Genomic DNA, 24732 nt, shown 5'->3' with positions numbered 1-24732 from the left:
CAAACAGTGTGCTGGGGGAGGTTCTCTGCATAGCTTGTTGTCTGCCTCCAAACATGCTGTGCCTTTTCCTTCACCACCCCTCCTCTTCCTCTACCACCCCTCCTCTTCCTTGAGCTCCTGGTGCCCATCCCCCTCCGGCCACTGTAATTCTGCATACACAGGGCTCCTTCTGAGCCTAAGAGGGCTCTTTTCAATGCCCTGGGGAGTCATCACCTTATTACAATTATACTGAGACAGCCCTGCTGGCCCCCCAGCACTAACTCCAAGCAGCCCGTCTGTATGCTGGTGATACTTGTGAGTCCTCAGAATAGATTCAGGGGAGCTTGCTAGTTTTCTACTACATTAGAGAGTAAGAAAGTTGAAGTGCTGGGAAGCAGAGGGACTATAAAGTGGGCCAGGGTTTCATGAGCTGTGGACAGTGCCTTCTCTGAAGTGTGAGCTATAGGAGTGGCTCTGCCTCCCAGAGTGTGGGGTAAGCCTGAATATGTGTCAGGAGTCAGAGACTGTATGAAAAGGTGGCCCTGGGCCCTGCCGTGGGATGAATAGGCTTTCTATAAACTGTAGGGGAGGAAGGAGGGCTCACAAGGAAAGGATTAGTGTTGCATGGATCAAGGTATTTGGGCAAAAGGTTGAGGCAGAGATTTCCAGTTCTAGACTTTGTGGAGGAGGGCAGAGGAGGATCTAGGCAGGTGATCATGGAGAGCTATGGTTGCTAGGCTAAGATGTTTAGGTGTTACCGGTGTCAGTTTCACAGTCTCCAAGAAATGGAAGAAGCAAACAGAGCTCTGAAGAACAAAGGAGGAGAATGAGCTGAGAAATTCTTGCAGTGAGCGGTCCAGGCAAGGAGGCATCGTAACCCAGCGCAGCACTGGGCCTATCATGCGCACTTGCCTGAAGAACTTGAGTACCTGGTGCTAGGTGATGTGGACACAGAAATTTCTTAGACAAGGGGACAGCCAAAACACCTCACCTGTCACCTAATCATGAGAAAATAGCAACCTGGAGGCTAATCCAATGATCTGAGCAACCTCAGGACCACGGGCTCTCGGGAACTGAGATCTGCTTCTCGTTCACACTGTAAAGCACAGTGCCCTTTGTGTGTTGCAGGGGCCTGCGCGGTAGCTCCTTTGATCTATCTTCTGCCTCTTATTTCACCCCACCATCCCTTCTCACACAATGTATCCAGTGGATCTTTTTAGATGCTAAGTCAAGGAACATTGCTTTTGCTTCTAACCATGCAATGGCCCTGCCACATTCCAACTAAAAAGAAAAACTGTAGCAAGGCACTATCTATCCCTTATCACCTTTCTCCGACTTGCCTCTTACTCTGTTCATCTGCCCTAGGCAAACAATGTCCTCTAGGCTCTTCATACTCCCTGAAGCACTCTCCCTTGGGCTTTCCCCATAGCTTGCCTGACAGCATGTCTGTCGGATTGTCACCTATCTGAAGCAGAATAGTCCATGTCACCCAACCATGCTACTTAACACTGCAACCTCCAAATCTAAAAGTAGGTCTGTGTCGTATGACCCAGTTGTTTCACTCCTGGTGTCCATCTGAAGGAGTCTACACCAACATGTCTCTGAGATATTTGAATATTGATATCTATTGCATTAGCTTAGCCACGGGACCAACCCAAATGTCCAACATTGGAGAAATGGATACAGAAAATGTGGGTATGCATGCATAGTGGGATCTCTCAAGTCATAAAGGGAGAATAGAGTGATGTCATTGGCAGGAAAGTGGACACTGTTAGAGATAGTCATATTGAATGAATTAATTAAGCCAGTCTCAGAGAGACAAATGTCACATCTCTCCTTTGTGGTTCAACCTGTGCCCAAGTATGCAAAATGGAGGTGAAACTGAACTATCCAGAGGAACAGAGAGGAGAAACAGAAGGAGAAAGGACCAAGAAAAGATGGGATGTGAGGGGAGTGTCTCAGTGTGAAATAGAGCTATATAAAATGAATGAATGAATGAATGAATGAATGAATTGAGACAGGTATTACTATGTAGCCTTGGCTGGCCTCGAACTCACTGTGTAAACCAGACTGGCTTCAGACTCACAGAGACGAATCTGCCTCTGCTTCCTAAATGACGGGATGAAAAGTTCTATCACCCTGCCCAGCCATGTATGAAAATTTGAATTAAATAGATAAATAAAAGTTATTTTTACAGGAAAAAAAGAGAAAGAAAAGACATTACTACCAACCTTAGAGAAATAAAAAGCTTATAAAGATTTTAAAAGATAAAACCGAACCCAGTGGGACCTGACCCCTGCCATCCTGATCCTGTGTCCGAGTTGCCTGTGTCTAAAGCTACGTCACTTGCACCTACTTCCCATAAGGCCAGTCTGGCTTAAGGAGGCCAGGGAGATGAGGCTGAGTAAATTGTGATTTATCTGCCATGATGTAGGTGGTCTAATTAACTTCCTCTTACAGAGTAACTCTTCATCACAAGAAAGAACATTTGATCAAACTTCCTGAGATCCTGTATAAAAATAAATTATGCATTCCTCCTGATTTTTGTTTTTCTTCAAATGGCAGTTTCTCTCTGGGATTTTTAAGGGCAGTTTTGTAAAATGTGTACAATAACTAAGAAGAAAATGCGAGGGTGGCTTTTCAAAGAAAAAGCCAGTTGGCAGAGGGGTTAAATCACAAATTCTGAAGCATCTGTGACCTGTAAGGCTACAGTAGATCAGCAAAGCCTTGTAAAGACAATACCAGTGACAGCTCCCTCATTTCCACCGTGTGCCTTTTTCCCTGTCACGTGCCCTTTAGCATTCCAGCACACACGTGTACCCCACAGAACTCTAAGTAGCAAATATACAATATGAAAAGACATTGTGGAAAGCACACAGAGGGTTTTGCTGGTCTTTTATATGTCTCACCACCCAGCTAGGTTTTCTTCTGTGGTCATACACACAGGCGCACACACTTGTACCATGCATGTACACATACATGCCAACTCACATGTATACAACAATACACTCTCACTCTACCCCAACTTCATTTAAAAAGGAAAGGTGTTAAGGAAATTCAGGAGTTCAGAGAGGACACCATGGAGAAGGGTGACGCTATGGGGAGCTGTGAATTAGATGGCCCTCTGTCTTCCAAGTCCCTCCGCTTTACCTCCTCACTCCCTTGCTGCAGGAAAGTTCCACATAGAACATGTGGGTGTTTTCTAGGAGCTGTTCTCATATTGGTTACATAGACCAGTAACCCGTCTCTCAGAGCAGTTATCTCCTTGAGGTGTTTAAAACCTTGGTCCTGGGGAAGAAGAAAAAAAACTCTACCTATAAATTACAGATACACACATAGCACAAAAATTGATGTATAATATACCTATAAGTTAAAAAAAAAACAAAACAGAGAAGTCAAGAGAAAAGTCAGAATCTACCTGAAAATGGGGATAGAGGTGGGAACGATAGCTTGTGATCTGGGCTATCCCAGGCGGGCAGCATCTGAGGTGTGCTCTTCACTCAGGCTATTGGAGTGCAGGGGTGTGTGCTTTTGAGAGTCTAGAGGTGAGATTTGCACTCCAGGGCATGAGCAATCCAAGCTTATCAAAAAACCAAACCAAAACAGAACAACAACAAAACAAAATGCAAGCAAACAAAAAAAACCTAAGACCCTTTGGATCTTAGGCTTTCCCATGCCAACTCAAGTCTTGAAAGGCACTTGCTGGCCTCCCAGGAGTGTCAGGAGCAGAACTTGGGGAAGGACAGAATGTTGAAAAGGTGCAGCAGGAAGCAGAAAGCTGTGCTCTGGACTCTGAACGTCTGCCAGCTGTATAACTCCCTTTGATCTCTCTTTCTCCTTGGGTCCCTTCTACTGACCAGTTTCCTCATTTCCATTTCAAAGTCCTGCAAGAGAGGTTTGGGGGCGGGGGGGCTACATCCTGCTCTTGGACTAAACAGAACTGCTTGGGGCAGCTTGAAGATGATCTGATCCTGAAGACAGGCCTCCTGGGTCACCTGTTGAATCAGCCCAAGGCTTGTGCTGCTACCCACTGGAGAAGGTTTTCCCTGCTTCCTGTCTTCTTGAAGGAAGGGATCCAGCCTGGACATAGTTTAGGCAGAATTTTATTCATCGAAAGCAGAGCACGGTGCATCCTAGAGAGAGATTGGAGCAGGCTGTGCCCAAGGAGAAGTGGCAGACCCATTTGGCTCTGCCTTGGGAGTTCTAAGAGGTTTCTCACAGTCCCTCTGTCTTCCAATGGAAGCATTGTATTCCTCCCCTTGAGTACCACTTTGGTTCACCTGACTGTACCATACATGCTCTAGTCCCTAGGTATCCATGCAGCTTTTCCTTGACTGCTTACCAGAAGGTTTCTTTGTGGCATTGGTAGACATTCAGAAAATTCTTTGTCACCATCTGATATGACTGAAAGAACCGAATCTTAGCTTCAAGGACACCAAGCCTCACTGGGGGGTGTTTTAACCACAGGGAGACACAGCTACCAAAATACAGGAGCGGTTTCCTTGGTTACTTCACATCTAGCTAATGACTTGTCTGTCTGGTCAGGATATATCCAACCACAAAAGGGGTACATGACGTCATCCTCTGGCCTGCTCCTGTCTGCCTGGCTACCTTCTTTAGCAGGAGGAAGATGTGCCACCCAAGAGCCACACGCGGCTTCCCTGGAGTAAGGACGTCCTGAGACCATTATACAGAAGCCTGTGGTGGGGTTCTCTGTACAGAGCCTTCACCTGCCTCAGGGGGCTTAAATTCCTGGCTTGAGTGTTTGTGGTGGGCAATGACCATCAAGAACACGGGACGAGTGCTCCGTTAGTTAGGACCCCTTTGCTTACTTTAATAATGGGCCACGCACACTAAAGAAGTGGGAACCGTGAAATGCATACAGGCTCAGCAAATTGGAGTAGTCAGAAAATACATCCCGTTTCACTGATCACATTGGCAAGGACTAAAACATACGGCTACTATTAGAGCGAAGGAAAGCAGACATCAGTGCTCCTCAGGTTGGAGTTAAGTGAGATTCTCCCGAGGGGGTGGGGGCGAACTGGGGTTCAGCAGATCCTTCTCCAAGCAAGCTTATTACCACATTATTTACAGATGTGAGAAGTGAGCAACCTGTGGGTTTGGGAGGAAGTAACGGGTTGAAGGAACCCTATAAATATGAAGGTGTGTTTTTATCCTTGAGAATTAAGTTTGCAAAGGGTAATGATTTTGCGTAACAGACAGAGTAACAAAGTAACATGCAAAGTATATATTGTATAAATGAATATAAATTTGCTTAATGCTGATTATATTTATTGCTGGGTTAAGCAACAGAGAATCTTGACACTTTTCAGAATTCCTTGCATCTTTATAATAGACAAAAATTACTTGCGTTTTCAGAAAAATAAATATTGAAGTCTGGAATATAGAAATAGAATTCTTAGCGATGTGATAGAATATCCATTAGTATAATACTTTAATAATGCCTTTTCTTTAAATGATCTACCTACTGGTTTACAAAGAGCAAGAGGTTTGATTAAAAGATGCCCCAGCGTTATTTGCAGTATGTAACAGGTTATTGAAAGAGAAAGCTAAATAGAATCAGTGTAGAACAGTGAAAGAAACAAGCCCTTCCCAGCCACTAGGTCTGGGATTAGACTCCTGATTTTGGTGGTGACCTTTAATGGGTTATTTATACTCTTGGACCTGAAAATTTCCCACTTGTGAAATGCTGTTAGCCATTTCTTTCCTCATAGGACCACTGTCAGGCAGTGCTGGAGTGGTGTGTACCTTAGCACAGAATGGCTTGGCAATCTGATGGCTCATCTGTCTGTCTGCTTACCGCTCTATCATTGATCTATCTATCTATCTATCTATCTATCTATCTATCTATCTATCTATCTATCTACCTACCTACCTATCCGTCCACCCATCATCTATTAACTACCATCTATATCATTTATCAATCATCTATCAATCTATCATCTAATGTCTATCTTTATATCTATATCTGTCTATCTTAGAGATAGATAGATAGGTATAGATATTGATATATAAATCTGTGTGTCTCTTGTCTCTCTCTGACTCTCTGTCCTTCTCTCTTCCTTTCTCTACCTCTCTGTCCTCTTTATCTTTAGCCAATAAATGCTTAGGACAAGCAAAGTTTCCAGTAAGTTTTGTGACCCAGACTGTGGAAAATTTTTAGATCTTTTTACATTGTTTTTGACAATTTTTAGTTAAAGATTTCTGACCATCAATTATAAAAGAAATTAGATAGAACTTATTTTCTGCCTCTGTCTCTGTCTCTGGTTTTCTCTGTGGGTCTCTGTTTCTCTCTGTGTCTGTCTGCCTTGGTTTCTTTGTCTTTCTGCTGTCTCTTTGTCTCTGTGTCCCTGTCTTGGTCTCTCTCTCCCTCCCCCCCACCCCTCTCTCTCTCTCTCTCCCTCCCTCCCCCCCCTCCTTGCTGTGTAGACCAGGTTGGCCTTGGATTCACAGAGCCCCGCCTGCTCTGCCTTCCCAGTGCTGGGATTAAGGGTGTGTGCCACCATGCCCAGCCTGATGGGTCTCATTAGAATATACTTGCTTGCAGGAGAGGCATCTTTCTTTCAAAAGCATCAAACGAGAACAGCATGACTTGGTAAGTGATGGGTCAGTTCATGGAGCACTGTTGTAACGGTGTGTTTGTTTTCTGTCTTGTAAACGTCCACAGCTTACTCTTGGTTGTTATTTTCAATGCGTTGGTTCTGTGGAGCAACGGTCTGCCCGCAGCTTTATGGAGCCTCTAAGTAGGGTCTCTCAAGACTACCTTGAAAGTGTTGGTGGGGCTGATTTTCAATAGGAAGCTTTGCTGGCAAAGCTTCACTCTTACCCTGTCCCTGTTTTGGTTGGTGGCATTTAGGTCCCTGAGGTCACGGGGTTCACGGCACCTTTCCTTTCCAAGCCAGGAAAAGAAGAAAGACAAGCGAGAAACAGTGGTGACCAGTCTAGTTCTTGGTGTACAAAAGTGTCAGTCTGTCACTTTGCCAGTATAAGGATGGTTAGAGGCCAGCACAGGTCAGGGGAGCTGTGGCCTCCCTGGGGGACTGTGCGGAAAGCATCAGTTTGCTGCAAATGGTATTGGCGTTTGCGTATTCCAACACAGAACAGGCAAATGTGCTATTTTAGAAAACAGCGGAGAGTCGCTGAGGAAAGCATTGGCTTCTATTTTAATCGCATTGGCTGGAAAGCAAATGAAGCCACACTGTGTTTGTCCAGAATTAACTATGAACGGCTGATAGCGTTGCCTTCTGCCCTCACACTTTGGGACACATGGCTGTCTTCCTGGAAAATCCTATTAGCTGAGATCTTCCAATCTAGGGAGTGTCTCGGGGGCTCAGGAGTCACTTTGTAAAGAGTGAGTGATTAAAGGCACTTCCAAGATGATTGCGGTCGCCCTGCCTGGTGTGCTGGAGTCTCTTCTGCTGTGGAGTCTAAACAGTGCCGTTTGCTTCACTCAGAGCCGTTCCCTAGTTTTGCCTTTTCCTTCGCCCTCTGTGGGGTTGTTTGGAGCTGGCGTTCTAGCTCTGGGCGTTCTCTGTTGGCTGTTCCTCAGCTTAGAGTTAGCTGAGTCAACTCTGACTGTAGGAAAACGTTGAGCAGTGGTTGGACTCTAGTCGGTATCACAAACGTCAAGATGAGATTGCTACGGGAAGACTAGACTGACTACAGAGCAAAGTGGTGATTGGGCAGTGCAGTTGTAATCTAGGCAATAAGAAAGGATGGCTAGATGCCCCTCTTACGGGGGGGGCTAAGCAGACCCATGACTCCTTTCTGTGCTCCACACAGGCGAGCTGGCTGCTCCATGTCTTAACTTCCAATGGGCACAAGCTTGGAGAACTAGATTTCGGAATATCCCTTAAGTCCTCCCAACTATGCCCTAACTGACAAAACTTAGCAAGTCAGAGTTAAGTCATCAGTCATCCAATAGTAAAAATGAGCCCTCTCTCTCAATTAGCAAACAATGAGGCCAAAGAACCTTGGAGAGCCCACCATCTTCATCTATGCTGACTATCCCAGAGCAAGTCAGCATGTGGGACAGAGCCTGGCTCCAGCACGCTCTTAATGTCACATGTTTGTATAAAACTTAACTCCACAGATTGCTTCCTGTCTCCTCTTCATTGAATGCACCCAAATTTTGGGGTATGTGACAGACGCCATCACAACCACTTACAGACAGATGGGGAAACTGAGGTTCAGGAAGTTACCAAGAGCCTCAGCCTTCTCATTTCCAATCTCAGGCACATCGTGTTATCAAGCTGTAGTGAAAGGCAGAGGATGAAGGGTAAATGAAAGTTTGGATATGATCCTTAAACCGAGCAAGCACTCAGTGATTGACAGCTAATGATGTAATTTATGGTGCGCTCGACACACATCATCTAGTCTAGTGACATAATTGGACATGCTCGGTGATGTCTCCCCCTCAAAGGTATCAAGGCTTTTCAGCCTGTCACCCATAGACTGTGGAGAAGAGAATGCTAAGGTATCTCTGAGGTTTGCACAGATCTCTGCTTGGTGTCCAGGGATCCCTCTCTTGGCTCTCTTGGCTGGTATCCCAGACAAGAGAGCTGCTCTCTGGTGTAGGGTGAAGGAGAATAGGACCCCAGGGTGGCTTGCCACAGCCTGTGCTTTGATTGGTTATTTAGGTGCATTCCTTGAGAAAGAGAGTGTGGGAAGTGATGGGTTCCTTACTGTGATGTCAGAGAAGGTACGATGTCTCCTCATCTGGCTGTAGTTAATGCTTACCGCCTTGTATTAGAGTACATTCTGCTCAACCACTGTAACCCTCCCAGGACAAACTCTTAATACCAACTACACCAGCTACACAATGTACCCAGTTGGCCGTCTTTCCTTAATGTGTGTGGGGTATTTTTCCTGAACTCTAGCAGGTGGCTCCTCATTCTGTCCTCTGTCAAACAGAAGAAACCTTTCCACAGAACTTTTTGTCAGCCTTATCCTTAAGTATGCCCCTGCCCTTATCTCTTGTCCTCTGTCATCAAAACAAGCTGATTGCTGTAGGAAGAATGTTCTCCAGCTTCTTGCTTGAGGCCTTAATGGGTGGTAAAACAAAACAAAACAAAACAAAACAAACAAACAAACAAACAAACAAAACCAAAAACAAAACCCCAGCTCCTTTAAATTTTGTAACTTGCCAAAAACATGTACTCATGTGGACCAGTTTTTGCTAGAAGGCTACAATGTGAAGGTAAGACAGTAGCAAGCTGTACAAAACATGGTTTACTTTTTATCCTGCCCTCTTGGACTAGTTGCTAGTTAACCCAGGAATGCACGGGAACAGGGTCTAAGTGGACAGCAAGGACCCACAAGTCAGTTTCCTTTCCCTTAAGCTTAGCAGGCTTCTTCCTCTTCCTCTTTTTCCCTGTCCTGCTTCCTGAGCCAAGCGCTTCATAGAGGATGCGCCCCTGACATGGAGTACTAGCAATTGTTCATTAATGGAGGTAGGGGACCTAGGAAATGGGCAGTCCTTCCTCAGCTAGACTAACCGTGTGGCCCGAGAACTCTCAGAAATAACAGAAGTGCACAAGAAGAAAACACATTATTACAACCTTACTTCTAGATTGGTTTTTGGTGTGTGTGTGTGTGTGTGTGTGTGTGTGTGTGTGTGTGTGTGTGTAGTATGTCATGCCTACAAGATTTCATACATGGTATATGTCCAACTTAGTGAACACTGAACATGTAAATCTTCTTCACCGGACCCCGGAGCCTTCCTGCTCCGTGTGTTAAGCCCCTTTTGAGTAGCAGGTTCTGTTTTTGTAGTTTTGACATTGTCTTCCTTTCCTACTCTGCCATTTATTTTCCTTTACTGACATCATTTTAGGTTGTTTTCTTACAGTTAAAAGATAATAGATTATAGGTCACGGGCTAGCCTTATCCTGATGATAATTGGAGGCCTGATCTTTGGCAGTAATCATTTAATTTTATGGCAGCCTCAGAACTGCAGGTGTAGCCCCCTTTGACAGAGGTGGAAACTAAGTTTCAGAATGTTGCAATAAATTGCCAAGGTGATGTAGCAAAAGAATCAAAATCAGGCTCTAAATTAATGTCCTTCCAAGCCCCAGCCTTTCCCACCACTTTCTTTCTGGATAGTATATCAGAAACATAAAGAACATTAAGTGTAGTGTTTCTGCCTGCTTCTAGGCAAGGATTATGTGTGTGTGTGTGTGTGTGTGTGTGTGTGTGTGTGTGTGTGTCTGTCTGTCTGTCTGTCTGTCTGTCTCTCTCTGTGTGTGTGTGTGTGTGTGTGTGTGTGTGTGTGTGTGTGTGTGTTTATGTAGGTTCTAAAAAAATACAAGTGAGGACAAATGTCTGTAAGAGTCTTAGAAAAGAAAGTGTCCTTTTAAAAAATCTTAATTCTTTTTGTGTTGGTTTTAGGTTTTGGTTGCTTGGTTGACTGGATTGGAGGCCGAATCTCATTCCTTAGCCATCACACCAGGCTGAAGGCATCTCTGAGTAATCAGAGTAGTATTGCATGCCAAAGTCTTCTTGTATTCAGGTCTCCAGCTCTGTCCCCCCCAGCTCCCAGCACCACCAAGCTACTGCAAAGTCTGAGCCTTTCTGTTCTGAGCAGCCCCCTGCTGTACTTTTCTATCATGGGTGTATCTGTAATCGTGGTACGTCTGGGGAGCTTGCTTTGTCCGTGGAAACATTCGCCTGCTAGGTCTAGGAGAATAAAATGGTTGTTCTAGTTGCCATGACAACTACATTGTCATGCTCAGAGCTGACTAGAAAGTTGTACTGCTTCTGTGTGGAAAGAGGGAGCCCAGACGTGGCGGCTCATTATATTCCACAGGTACAGCATGGTTCCATGCTGGGTTACACAGGTGTACAAGAAACAAAATGAGAAAGACTGGACTATTCAGATAGCAAACCACGGCTGCTGTGTACAACTGTTAGTGCCCACAGAGTGTGGCGTGGCTGTTGTTAAATTCAACGGCAGCACTGGATTCATCCATGCATTTACTGAATATCACCATTAGCTCTATTGCCACGTCTTTGTAGGCTTTGAAAAGTCACTGCAAATGACAGAGAAAAACACTATTGGTCTGTCCTTTTCCAATGGCTGTTAAATGCCAACAGCCACGCCCATTTGCTGAGGACAACAAGCAGCAGATGTTGTTGTAAAATTATATTTAAAAAAAAAAAAAGCTATCTTTTACCCCGTACTAGGTCCTGCACCGTAGTGCCCGAAGATATCTGATAGATATCTTAATCTCAGTCAGCAAAGCCTCTCACTTGCTCTGCTCCATCCCATATCACACTGACGATGGCTTTTCTCTGAGCCTGGCAACAGTCTCTCTATCCATTCAGTTCCCAAGGCAGGCTGCCACCATGTCAGAAATATACATCTCAATTCTGAGGCAGCTTAGTGTCCCAGCCACCACATAGTAATAATAATGATAAGATATAATTGCCCACCTAAACATACAAAACCCTATACACATCCATCCCTTAAGAATATTCATAGCAACCTGTAAAGATACAGAGTGGAATCTTCACATCAACCTCCATGTTCTCGAGACAGCTTCTTCTCTTCCTGTTCCCAGTTTCCTCCTCTTCCTAAAACTTTTCTCCCTCCCACCCGTCCTTCTTGTCCAATGACAGGCCTCTTTCTGTCTTGTACCTGCCTTCACCTGTATGGCATCCTAAAAGCAGCGGATGATAATCAGCCATCATTTACTTAGATCTTTGAATTTTGCACTGTGGTCTAACCTGAGGTAATGCTAATCTTAACTATGCCTGGATCAAAATAAATTTCCTAAAATTTAATCACAGGAATAATATAACAGGAAACATAGATTTATGTGGCTGAACTCATAAAGCATAAAAAAATTCTCTCTAAAGAAGAAAGGAATTCTTGGAACCGGAGAGAGAGTTCAGCAGTTAAGAACACTTGCCGCTCTTACAGAAGACCAAGGTCCAGTTCCTAGCATCTGCATGGAAGCTCGTAACTCTCCAGTTCCAGGGCATCTGTTGCCCTCTTCTGGCCTCCTTAACACTGGGGACGTGTCTGGTGTACATACAGACAGACAGGCAAAGCATTCATGCACATGAAATTAAGTTAATCTTTTAAAAACATTTTTTTTAGAAATTTTCTTCTTCTTCTTCTTCTTCTTCTTCTTCTTCTTCTTCTTCTTCTTCTTCTTCTTCTTTTCTTCTTCTTCTTTTCTTCTTCTTCTTTTCTTCTTCTTCTTCTTCTCCTCCTCCTCCCCCTCCTCCTCCCCTCCTCCTCCTCCTCCTCCTCCTCCTCTTCCTCCTCCTCCTCCTTGTCCAGTCTTTACCTCCCTCCCCGTCTACCCTCTGACAGTTCCTCATCCCATTCCTCCTCTTCCCTCACACCCTGCCAGGCCTCCCCACCCTCTGGGACCTCACATCTCTCTCCAGGGTCAGATTCATCTCTTCTCACTGAGGCCAGAGCAGGCAGTCCTCTGCCGCATATGCGTTGGTGTGTGTGTGTGTGTGTGTGTGTGTGTGTGTGTGTGTGTGTGTGTGTGTGTGTCTCGTACCAGCTAGTCTATACTGCCTGGTTGGTAGCTCAATATCTGAGAGATCTTTTTATTTATTTTATTTTTTTTTTTTTGGGTTCTTTTTTTTCGGAGCTGGGAACCGAACCCAGGGCCTTGGGCTTCCTAGGCAAGCGCTCTACCACTGAGCTAAATCCCCAACCCCAGAGAGATCTTTTTAAAAAATATTTTTAAAAAATTTTTATGTACATTGGTGTTTTACCTGCATGTCTGTGTGAGAGGATCAGACCCCCTGGAATTGGAGTTTTGAGCTGGCATTTATTTGGGTGCTGGGAATTGAACCCCATCCCCTGGAAAAGCAGCCAATGCTCCAATACTCTTAGCCACTGAGTCGCTTCTCCAGCATCCACTAATTTTTATTTTTAAGGTTAGTAATTATTTTTTCTTATGGAGGTTACCCCAGAAAATGATTAATCCAGAGTGAGTTCCGATGGACTTTTACTAATATTTACTTTCGTTTTGAAACTATTTTTACGGTCGTACACTCAGAGGCTCTACTCTGTTGGATAAGTGTGGCATCTTGGTAGAAAAGGGAGATTAATGTGTTGTTTCGGTTTTAGGCTTTGGGGTATAGGCATTCTCTGTTACTGGGTGCTCTTGGGAGAGAGCTGCCTTGAATCTGGTGGCCTTCCAGCCTTGGCTAGGCTGTTCGGTTCTTGTCAGATGTTCTGCTCAAGCAGCTGGGTTTCAGAACGATCAAAGCTCAAACTGACTTCATCAGTGGCCTTGACTTTTAGAGCTCGGTCTGACAGAAGTGCTTGCCTCAGCGGCTATGTCAAAGTGGCTAGTCCCTGGAGCCATCGTCCCCTCCCGCTCCCTGCCTCTGACCTTGGAGATTTCTGCCACTAAGTCCTGTTGATATAGTTATGGGCTATAGGTAGTCTCTGGCTATCGTATGACTGAGTGCCTTCAACGTGGGGCAAGGGAACCAGTTTCCCAGCCTTAATTCCTGAGTCTTGGCTGCCTGTGGCCCTGTCCTTTCTGATCTTTCTCGATGCTCTCCCACCACTCTGCCCCAGTTGGTGTGTGTCTAGGTGGAGTGCAGCTCTTGAAGGCACAGGCCTGTGTCTCCCCAGTCTATAGGCTTTCTTCTCATGGGACAAATGGATGTGGGAGAAACCTTTATGTGCTTCCCAGGTGCACAATGGCCCAGGCCAATTGTCTGAGGTCCAGATTTGTGCCGTTAACTTAGTCTTCTTGTTGCGTAGGACATATTTCAGACTTGAAATGTTCTTATCTAAATTCAGGATTTTCTAGCCCCCTCTAGCCCTTCCCTTAGTCACAGAATGACAGATTTGGTCTTTTCTGTGTATTTCTTTTGCGGGCAGTTGAGTTATGTGTCCACATGTATGTGCTTGCGTGTGGAGTCCGAGGAAAACCTTAGGTATTTATTTATTATTATTATTATTATTATTATTATTATTATTATTATTATTGCAGGGTATATGGCCTAGAACTTGCCAAATAGGCTAGATTGCTAGCATATAAGCCCCAGGGATTTTCCCAGCCTTCTCAGCTTTGGGATGACAAGTGCATACCACAACGCCTGGCTTGTTAACACTGGTCCTAAGAATCAAACTCAGTTTCCCATGCTCGCAAAGCAAGCCCTATACCAACTAAGTTATGTGCTATCTCTCCTGCCCTTCTCTGTGTGGCCTTTATCCATCCTCTGAGCCTCACAATCTAGGAGCCAACACTATAATTTGTCTTTTTTCCTCGCTATATGCCACTCACCACGTACTACCACATTCAACTCTGGAGTCCCTACCTTTGAGTGACTCTGAAGGTCCACAGCGAAAGGTCTCTTGCCTCACTCCCTGCTTCATCTCAGCTATCTTTAATCATCTCCTTGGGAGAACCTTCTCATCCTGAGACCTGGTGGCTCAGTGCCATAAGGTCACAGGGCCTGTGTGGAGCTCTCACAGTAGGCTAAAGTCCCTTAGGAACTGCAGTCCTGTCCTTGACTCTTCCTGCACTTGGGGACTATAGCAGGGGTCATGCCAGGTAAGCATGTGATCGGACTTTGGTGGGTGAATACATAAAAGGCGTGGTGTCAAGTGGTTTACACGAACCATTTCATTCAACCCTGATTGAAATGCGCTCAGATTGCTGAAGGAACTTTCAGAGGCCACTCGGGAGTAAAACATAGCAGCAGCCATCCCCTCCCTCGGTGACACTCATGTTTGAGTTAGTTGACAGAAAGCTGAGGTGGCAAAGGATAAAGGGACAAGTGGTCTCTGATAGTCAGGAGGTGATAAACCTGTGGTCTGGGAAAGAGTGTTTGACCAACACCTACAAGGTCTTGGGTTTAATCCTTAGCTCCACGAGGAAAGAAACTTGTGTTCTACCAATGCCAGTTTCCTTGGTTTGTCTCTTAAAATAAAATTCTTGTAAATAGACAGTGTGAACTCTAGAGCTAAATCAACAACTCTGCTCCCAGACCCCATGGTGACATGTACGTTCCTAATCCTGAGTTAGCCTGGTCACCAGAGCCACACAGGTACATTCCTGACTCCCTGCAACTTTTCCGTTCGTCTCAACTGCTTTGGCTGCTTTTTCCATCTACCTTTTTAGTTATAGTTGGTTTAGAACCCAGTTATTGATCCAAGATATTTTAAAGTGCCTATCATGTTCCAGCCATGAACATGAGGGTACACGGCTATCTCTTGTCAGGAATCCCCACCACTGGGGCTCTGATCAGCAATTCCCAGATCTTTACAGGGACTTTGGTTAGTTCTAAATCTTGGCGCTTAGTTAAACATAGATTGGACGCTTGCCGTGCAGCTGGCACTGTGTGAAAGCTCGCAGGGAAGAAGAGATTCCTCCAGGGCCTTACTGTGTAAGCTATCGTCAACCAGGCAGGAGTAGGCAGGTGAGCTCCATAAAGGTAGGAAGCATCATCTCAGGTGTTCCGGAGACACCAAGCGTGTGCACTACTCGGAGGTCTGGTCTAGTGTTAAGTACACTACAAAAATGGCTGAAGAGACCTAGTGTGAAGACCCAGACCTGGTGTGTTCTCCTCTCTGACCTTCTTACCCCATGCCCAGTCTATTCTGAGCACTTCCAGTTTGCTATCAGTGATCTGTACCACCGCCTGTCCTCAAAGGGCAGTGGCTTAATCTTTTAGATGCACTTAATAGGAAAATATTTGCCACTGAGCACAAATCAATCTCTCCAGCTTGAATTTGGACTTATAGTTAAAACAATAGTTTAAGGCTCTCAAATAGAAACAAAACAAAACAACAAACAAACAAACAAAACCAGTGGTCTCCAGAGCAGAAATTAGAAAAAAATATTAAGCCATTTATTCTTTAATTCATGACTTCATATTTCTCCCTTCTTCTATTATACAGGGATGAAAATATTTTATAGCCAAGCAGTAGTTATAGCAGGATTGTAGCATAACATTGATATTTAAGTGAATTGCCTTCTTGCATGCCAGCAAGGAATGAGTAGAATTTGGAATTAATAACACTGTCATTTACATTAGCATCTGTGATGGCTGTATATGCTTGGACCAAGGAATAGCACTATCAGGAGTTGTGGCCTTGTTGGAGTAGGTGTGTCACTGTGGGTGTAGGCTTTAATACCCTAGCCCTAGCTGCATGGAAGTCAGTCTTCCACTAGCAGCTTTCAGATGAAGATGTAGAACTCTGAGCTCTGCCATACTGTCACCTTGATGGTACTGGACTGAACCTCTGAACCTCTAAGCCAGCCCCAATTAAATGTTGTCCTTTATAAGACTTGTCTTGGTCACGGTGTCTGTTCACAGCAGTAAAACCCTAACTAAGACAGCATCTCTACAATGAAATGCTTATGTGTAAATCTGACAAAATACATATAAGATGTAAGACTTTGACAAAAGAAATTAAAGAGGGACTAAGTCAGTGGACATATTCCATGTTCGCAAATAAAATGATCTCATATTGTTAGGATGTCAGCTCTTGGGGGCTGGAGATGGCTCAACAGTTAAGCACTTGCTACTCTTGCACAGGGCCTGGGTTTGGTTCTGCACACCCACATGGTGGTTCACAGTGACCTGTAACTCCAGGATCTGACTCTTAACCACTGTAGATTCCAGGCACATACATGGTGTACATATATACATGCAGGCAAACATTCACACAGATAAAGAAGTAAGCAAACCAACAAACAGATTTATTTAAACGTAAATTTAAACATTTATCCTAACTTGAGCTATATAGCTCCTCACCTATTAGATAGTTTGTAGAGCTGGCAGACTACTTCAAAGTTTAAGTAGGAGGCAAAGACCCGGAGATGAAGAAGAAAACGTTTGAGAACTGGCCCTGTTTGACTTTAAGACTTACTGTGCAGTTATAATAATTAGGACACTGTGGTAATGGGGAAAAGAGAATCAGCATGGCAGGATCCAGCCCAGATAGAGCTACATGTACATAGCAAACTGATCTTTAATCAAGGAGTGAAAAAATACAGTGGAGTAAAAGAATGTCTTCAGCAATAGGTCTGGAACAGCAGGCCATCCACATTGTAGAGACATGAACCCTGGACAAAAATTAATACAAAATGGGTGAAAGCTAATTATAAAACCCCAAACCAGAAACTCCTGGAAGGTAACCTAGAAGCAAATGACGTCTGACCATGACCTTCCACACAACACCTTCCTATTCTGCGACACAAGACAATACAATACAATAGGGAGGTGAGTCACACATTGAGGGGTGGCGGAGACGTTTGCGGAAGTACAACTGTATGAAATGTACAAAGACTCTTAAAACTTGACCATACAGTGGCCAATGTTAAAAACAGGCTAAAGACATGAGCAGCCAGATAGATAGAAGGTGGAAGAAATGACAGGAGACAAATAAGTGCATGGAAAGGTTTTCTGGACCTTTGGCACCAGGGAAGTGTAAACAAAACTACAGTGAGGCATCACTGAGCGTCCACTGTCATGGAAGCCAAAATCTGGGTCATGGATACCATCGAGTGCTGAGAAGACCATGGAGCAATAGGAACGCATTCTCAGCTGTTTCGAATATCAGATATATGACCATGTGGGAAGACAGTCTTGACAGTTTCTTACAAAATTTGATGTGGTCTTACTGTATTATCAAGTAGCCATTCTCCTCGGTATGTATGTCCGCCCAAAAATCTGAACATAGATGTTTAAAACAACTTTACTCATTGTTGCCAAACCTATGGGCAGCCGAATTGTATTTAAATACATGAATGGACAAGTCCAGTGGGGTCCATCTATGGGAAGGGATATGATATGACCTAGCACTAAAGAAATGCACCATTAGACCTTGCAAAGAGAAGAGAAATGAAACAAATGTGTGCTACTCCGTGGGGGAAAGGCAGCTTCAAAAGGTATTTATTCTAAGGACATAGTGTTATGGAGAAGATAAAATACAGCAAGAATGGTTTGCCCGGGGATGGGGTGGGGGTAAGACACGAATCGGAGGATTGTGAAGAATTGCAAGATTAAGAAATACCTTTTGGTGGTACCTAAAATAGAAACCTGACAATCTGCAGTTGCACGAACCCACAGAACTCAGAACTCCTGATGTTCTGGTATGGAGTGCATTTTGAAGATCTCCAGCATGTTCCCAAGAGAATGGATTCTTTTCGTTCTTCCTTTCATTGTCTCTTTGAATTAGAGCCTGTTTAACGAGCGAACTTTTAGTAGAACTCAACCGGAGCTAGATTTACCTATTACAGGAGAGAACGGAGAACCCTGTGAAGAGACTTCCTCTGAATCCTGCAAACACAGAGTCGTAAGACAAGTGAACTAGGAAGCTTGCATACCAAGGAAGGCTTTCGTCTCACTGGAAGAACTTAGAAACTCCCCGGAGTTGCAAGCGTTGAGGGCTGTTCTCTGAGCTGAGCTCAGGCATGCTCAACTTTCAGCTCCTTCAGATTGATAGCTTTTCATTGTGCTCTTCCCGGGTAAGGGTTAGGAGGCAATGTCTTCTTAGTGGTGTCAGCCTCTGAGGAAGCCCAGCTCTGAACTCTGCTAGCATCTATTGAATAATGCAGAAAAGGCTGACTAGAACCACAGAGATACCAGAATGCTTTTATAGCTCCTAGTTCCACCTGACGACTTGCATGGCCACTGAAGTTCGGACTCATAGATGTCATAAATTTTATCAGGAAATATACCCAGCAATTATAGTGTTTTGCCTTTAAACAATGGTTAAATATTACATTTCACTTGGCCAAATTTAATATTACTTCACTGACAGAGTTTCCTGGGATCACGAGTCATTAATAGCTACCATCTTTGGAGTGTTTTGTTGTACCAGGCACCCTGTGAAATGTGGCCATTTCACGCATCTTGTCTCAGTTAGGCCCTACAGCACTCGTTTGAGGAATAGAATCGCGTTCCCAAAATACATTAGGAATCACTGAGATGCCAAGACCAGCTAGCTCAGGGTCAGAGCTAGAAGAAACTCTCTGAGCTTGAGCCAGGCCTGCCTGCTACCACAGCATCTCTCACAACAGGATAATACCCTTGGGAAGTGCTAAGGCCCAGCATCATCAAACAGGAAGACCAGTTTGTGTGTAGACCTTAACTTCCCAGAATTCCTTGTGAATTCTTTTTGGCACTGAGTTCCTCACTTCTTACTCTTCAGGTGAGTCATGAGTGTCCCCACCTAATACAGTGAGAGTGTTAATGGAAGCTGTCAGAGCAGCTGGCTATCCAAAAAGGCTAAGCCTCCTAGAGCTCCCAGTGGCACCATTCCAGCTGCCTCAGAGGAAGATAAAACTGGGTGCAGAATAGACAGGAGGCGATGGCCGAGGTTCCAGGGTGTGTGTATGGCAATGAATACTGGAATACCAGGACGGTCAGGATGCTGAAACTGTTCTACATGGCTCTACCATGGTAGACACACGCACGGCATAAAACATTGGTCAAAACCCGTATAAGAAGGTATAACCCTGAATGGAACTTTCAGGAAAATGAGGGGCATTGGGCAATAATAATGTGTTGATACTGGCTATTCCTGTAACAAATGGGCAACACAAATGTACAAGGAATTGACAGAGGAAATGAGAGGTGGAAGAGATATACAAGAACTCTGTGCTTCTCTTGTAATCGTTCTAGAAACCCAAAGCCACAATCAATCAATCAATCAATCAATAAATTTAAACAAAAATCAAAACAAAACAGAAGCCACTTATCCTTTCTTTCCAACATGAAGGTATCCTCCAGTTTTGAAGTTTCTGCCTCCAGCCTCTAAAATACTAGTTAGTCGTGTCTAAAATTCTTCCAGGAAGCCAGGCATGGTAGTGTATGCCTTTGATCTCAGCATTCAGGAGGCAGAGGCCAGCAGATCTTTGTAAGTTTGAGGCCAGCCTGGTCTATAGAGTGAGTTCTAGGATAGCCAGAAACAGGGTTTTTGAAATCCTGTTTTGAAAAAAATAAAAATTAAAATAAAGTAAAATAAATAAAATAAACCCCCTTAGCTTTCTCCTCACCCTGTTTTTTGTGAGCTCTTTAGGTGAGCCTGCCCTATCTGTTTTCTCTCTCTCTCTCTCTCTCTGCTGTCAGGATTCAGGCTGCTTGCACGTGGCCTGCCCACTCCCAGACTGTCCTGCAGACTGACATCAGATGATTTCTACACAGCTTAGCCCCAGTTGGATCAATCTCCAGTCAAGATACTTGTGTGCACCCCTCTCATATTTCATTTTGCTCACCAACTTGTACACCATGAAGAAAAGCATTTGTTTGCTGCCATCAGAAACCGTTTTATCCATAGCATCTTACGGTACCTTTGTTGACATTTGTTCTAATGATCTTTGATTGATTGACTTATTGATTGATTGAATTGTGTCTGCCTCCTTCCCACCACCCAACTAGACTGTGAGTTATCCGATGGCTAAGGCCAAGTTTCCCTTCTGCCTTTGTTTCTGAGTCACTCATAGTGCTTAGAGCACAGCTGGCCCTTAAGGAATGCTCTCGATGAAATGTGCATCCGTTTCTGTCTCTTTAGCCGTAGCTCTAGCATTGGAGAAAAGGAAGAGGAACCTACTAGGTGATGGTCAGTGTGACCCACAGTTCCATAACTGAACTCTTCCTACATGGGACTACCAGGAGGGACTGCTATTTGATCATTGGCACATTTCCTTGGCTTTTTGATCTTTGTGTGCCCTGTGTAGTGAGTTAATAGTTTTGTTGGTCCTCATTTTTAACCTGTACATTTTGGGTCTCTCAAATGTCCATTCACAGGTTCTTTTTTTTTTTTTTTTTCTTTTTTTCGGAGCTGGGGACCGAACCCAGGGCCTTGCGCTTGCTAGGCAAGTGCTCTACCGCTGAGCTAAATCCCCAACCCCCCAAAATAAATTCTTAGTCCAGAATCACCCGATGCCTTTTCCTGTCTGCCCTCTGGATTAGAGTGATATTTAAATGACAGTCGCTATGATCTCAGAGTTGTACATTCTCAGACAGTTGAGGAATCTTATGACAGATTCGTTAAACAGTTCTCCTTCAGAGGTTCGTTGGTGGTGTTTTGGTGTTAAGCTGCTTGTGACTAAATCCGACTAAAAGGCTTTCAACCATGCAAGAGTGTAAGGAGTGGGGGGAATTCTTAGGACAGCAGATATCGCCTCTGATACAACAGTTTCACTTAAGGAGAAATAGTTGACTTTAAAGAACACAGCGTCATCTGCTTCTCATCCGTGTCTTCATGAGGCATTCGTCCATAGGAACAAATTTGTTTCTTGGATGCTTCCAAAAATTGCCCAAGCAAAGCACATTTCACCAAGCTGGATTTCAACTTGAGAGCTGTCCAGATGTTAATGGCAGGGCTCCAAGTGCTAAATGTGCTGTTCTTTGAGAAGAAGAGAATAGTTTTTGTTTTGTTTCTTTGACAATAAAGGCCAGTGTAGAGACCAGCAAGAAAATCCAAGCAGAAGTGGGTTTAAAGCCTTTAGAGTCTTCATGGAGAAACAGGGCTTCTTCTAATCATTGTAAAAGGTGCCCGGGTTTGTGATGACATGTGGAAAACAAGCATGAGATTTTAATCAGCTGTGAAAATTAATCTGAATCGATAAGGCAGTGTGGTGAAATTCAGTCATTTTAATAAGTTCCCTTGTTTTGAGGAAAAAGAAAACATCTTCTGAGGGCATCTGGTGCTACAGATTTCCGTAAAACCCCAAGTCTGCAACCCTGGAACCTGAGGCCTTTGCCTTCTAATAATGCAGTGGGTAGAATGATTTCAGTTCCGTGTTGGGTTACATCTCAATGAAAAGTTATTGATTTTCCAAGCGAATAGACACATATTCAGCCAAGGTTTCTGATGAAGCTCCTTAGGAAAGGGGCTTGTATGCCAGGGAGTATGGAACTGGGACGCTGAGGAACACGTTCCTAGTACTTTATGATAGGCTCACGGGATGGGAAGACATTCAGTGAACTCTCCAAATGTTTACAAAGAGATTTTCCCTCCCGTAAGTACTAGTGCTTTACAGAGAGGAACACACACTGTGTGGCCATGCTTGGGATCTGGTTGCTTTCTGAAGGAGTGGTGCCATCTTCAAATGCTCCTCCCAGCACAGGAAAACATTCTGTTTTAAAAATTGACAAAGACGTTCCTGTTTGGAGAGGGGTGAGGAGAGAATAGAAAAAAGGGGGAGAGGGGAGGGGAGAGAAAGAGGAGAGGAAAGGAGAGGAGAGAAGAAGAGATATGCTGTGGTCCTTTCTCTGTCAATGTGAGCTCCAAGGCAGCCACATATTAAGGAAACAGTTGATAAGAAAATAGAGAAAATCCAAAGTCAGAGTCAAGTAATGGTGGTCAATGATGACCAGTGACTTGCCTAGTCTACCAAGAGAGTTGGAAGGTGCTTCCTCTGAGGCAGCTTGACGCTTCAAGAATATTTGTATGTCACTAGATGCACGGACAAAACACACACACATCTGTGTGATGCCCCTTCAGGGAAGTGGGTGTGAACTCGGACTCCTACTGAAGTAGCTCTCGGTTGCCGTGAGTTCTGGTCCTTCCTAACGTCACTCACCTGTTCTATCCATGCCTAGACAGAAGATATCTTAATAATGTAAGTAATGCATACATTGCTGTGAGTATCGCCGGCTTGGTTTTACATTCTAATCTGTTATGTTCTAGGAACCACTGAATCTTGCAGACAAGGCAGAGCAGAGGTTTCTCGTTCCCTCTGTCTACTGGAGGAGGTGGCCTCTGAGGAGGGCATTCATGGGTAGAGGCTAGAAGTGAGGTGCACGCCATTGAACTGTGTGATTGCAGTTTTCTCAGCTAGAAACACAGATGCTCTAGATATCATCAAGCGAAGACGTTGGCCTCCAGGTGCCATTTGAAAAGTGAACAGTGGTAGAATCCAGCAGGACAGTGTGATGAAACGTATGTTATCACTAATTAAAAAGATCCTTCTCACTTGTGTAGAAAGGGTGAGCTACCGGGCCCATAGGAATCTTATTCAGCTTGTTGAGTCTTTCTAGAATGTATGCTTCAAAAATGACCTTGTCTCTCACCTAGGTGGACAGTTACCATTTGTTAGTTAAGAATACATTTTAAAAGTTTCAAAACCTTCTCAAATGCCCCAGTTTCAGAGGAGGACCTGCGAAAGTCCTAATGTGACTCCTCTCAGAAGACAGCAGAAGTAGACGGTGGCGGAGAAGCAGGGCAAGTTCAGGTATCATCTTTGACACATGTCAGAGTGTGGTGACTTGGTTGCTCTTTGGTAGCAACTGGACCAGGCTCCCTTGCCCAGGTCCCTGTAGAGATAACAGCTGTCTCTCAGAAGCTACTGATGAGGTTGAACCGCAGAGAAGAACCATTGCAAATGCCCATTTATGAGTATTCAGGGGAACATGAAAACTTAGTTAAGAAGACATTATAAATTTAGTCAAGATGGCTTTGTATTCCAGAGTGACTGTGATTGAATTTTAAGTCTGTGTTCTATGCCTACCTAAATCTGTATGAGTCAGCAAATTTCGATTAGAAATGTATCATTTGAGCGAAGATACATTCCTGCACCAGAGAAAGCAAGACATGAGTCCTGCTTTCCCAGGACACTCAGGGCTGCCCTGAAGTTCAGATCTGTTTTTTGTTGTTGTTGTTGTTGTTGTTTTTTGGTTCTTTTTTTTTTTTTTTTGGAGCTGGGGACCGAACCCAGGGCCTTGCGCTTCCTAGGCAAGCGCTCTACCACTGAGCTAAATCCCCAACCCCTCAGATCTGTTTTTCTTATTTCTTATTTTTGAGTTTTCATTCATTGTTGGCTCACCTTTTGGTATCAAATCCTGCAGGTTTTAATGTTTGCATCCATTGGTTCTAGGAACCGTTAACATTATTCCTCAAATCTCCCTGTGTGGCAAACACAACTCTGTCCCTCCCTAACACATGGCAGTTACTGATCTGTATGTTTGGGTTTTTTTTGTTTGTTTATTTGTTTGTTTGTTTTTTTGGTTTGTTTTCTTTCTTTCTCGGGCTATCAAATGAATGGGTTTATTATTAACCATGTAAACTTTAAAGACTGACTTCTTTACCCATCATCCGACACTGGGAACACATCCATATTGTGTGCCATGATCATTTGTTTCTCTTTAAACTACTGTATAATCTGTTAGAGGGAGCTAATGCACTGAGAGTTACTGATGGTTAGAAACTGATCTGTTTCATGCATTTGTGTGCTTTTTAAAATGAATGTTGCTTTCTGTTTCTATAGAATAACTATCTAGGAATGACTTCTTTCTGGTATATGGTTCATGCTGTCAGGAGCTTGCCAACCCTTTCTTGGGATAACTGCCTCCTGGCTGTTTTACACTTCAAGGTGCTTGATGTCTGCAGTGTTCTGTTTCTGTTTGTCTGGTAGATGGGTGGTCGCAGCTATGAGAGCTTGTCGGTGCATTTTCTTCACGACAGATCTTTCCATGTGCACACTGAGCAGGGGTCTACTGAATTTTGCTCATTTTTAAAGAAAGCCTAAGGTTCTGTGTTGTTGACTTCTGTGGTTCTCCAAATCTTTAAATATGGATCCTTTGTTGGGAGTAAATGTTTTGAGTTTTTGGTGAAGTTCAACTTGTCAACTTTTCCCGTGTTATGGCTTAGCTTTTGGTGTTATATCTAAAATCTATTTGCCTGGTCCAAGGTCTGGAAAGGCCATGTCATTCCCCACCGACAGCTTTGGTAGTCTTCTGTTTCACCCTGATATCGGCTTGAGTTATTTTATTTTACTTTGGACACAG

General features: G+C 44.1%; 1 protein-coding gene across 1 annotated transcript in view; it reads left to right on the top strand.

Moving 5' to 3' along the window:
• The window catches only part of Iqgap2 (IQ motif containing GTPase activating protein 2), a 275092-nt gene that overhangs the window by 72740 nt on the left and 177620 nt on the right, over positions 1-24732 (top strand). The window lies entirely within an intron of this gene.

Source organism: Rattus norvegicus, chromosome 2, assembly GCF_036323735.1.
Source record: "Rattus norvegicus strain BN/NHsdMcwi chromosome 2, GRCr8, whole genome shotgun sequence".
NCBI classification, from domain to species: domain Eukaryota; kingdom Metazoa; phylum Chordata; class Mammalia; order Rodentia; family Muridae; genus Rattus; species Rattus norvegicus.
Note: the sequence above shows the minus strand (reverse complement) of the source record. Positions and strands in the feature narration are given on the sequence as shown.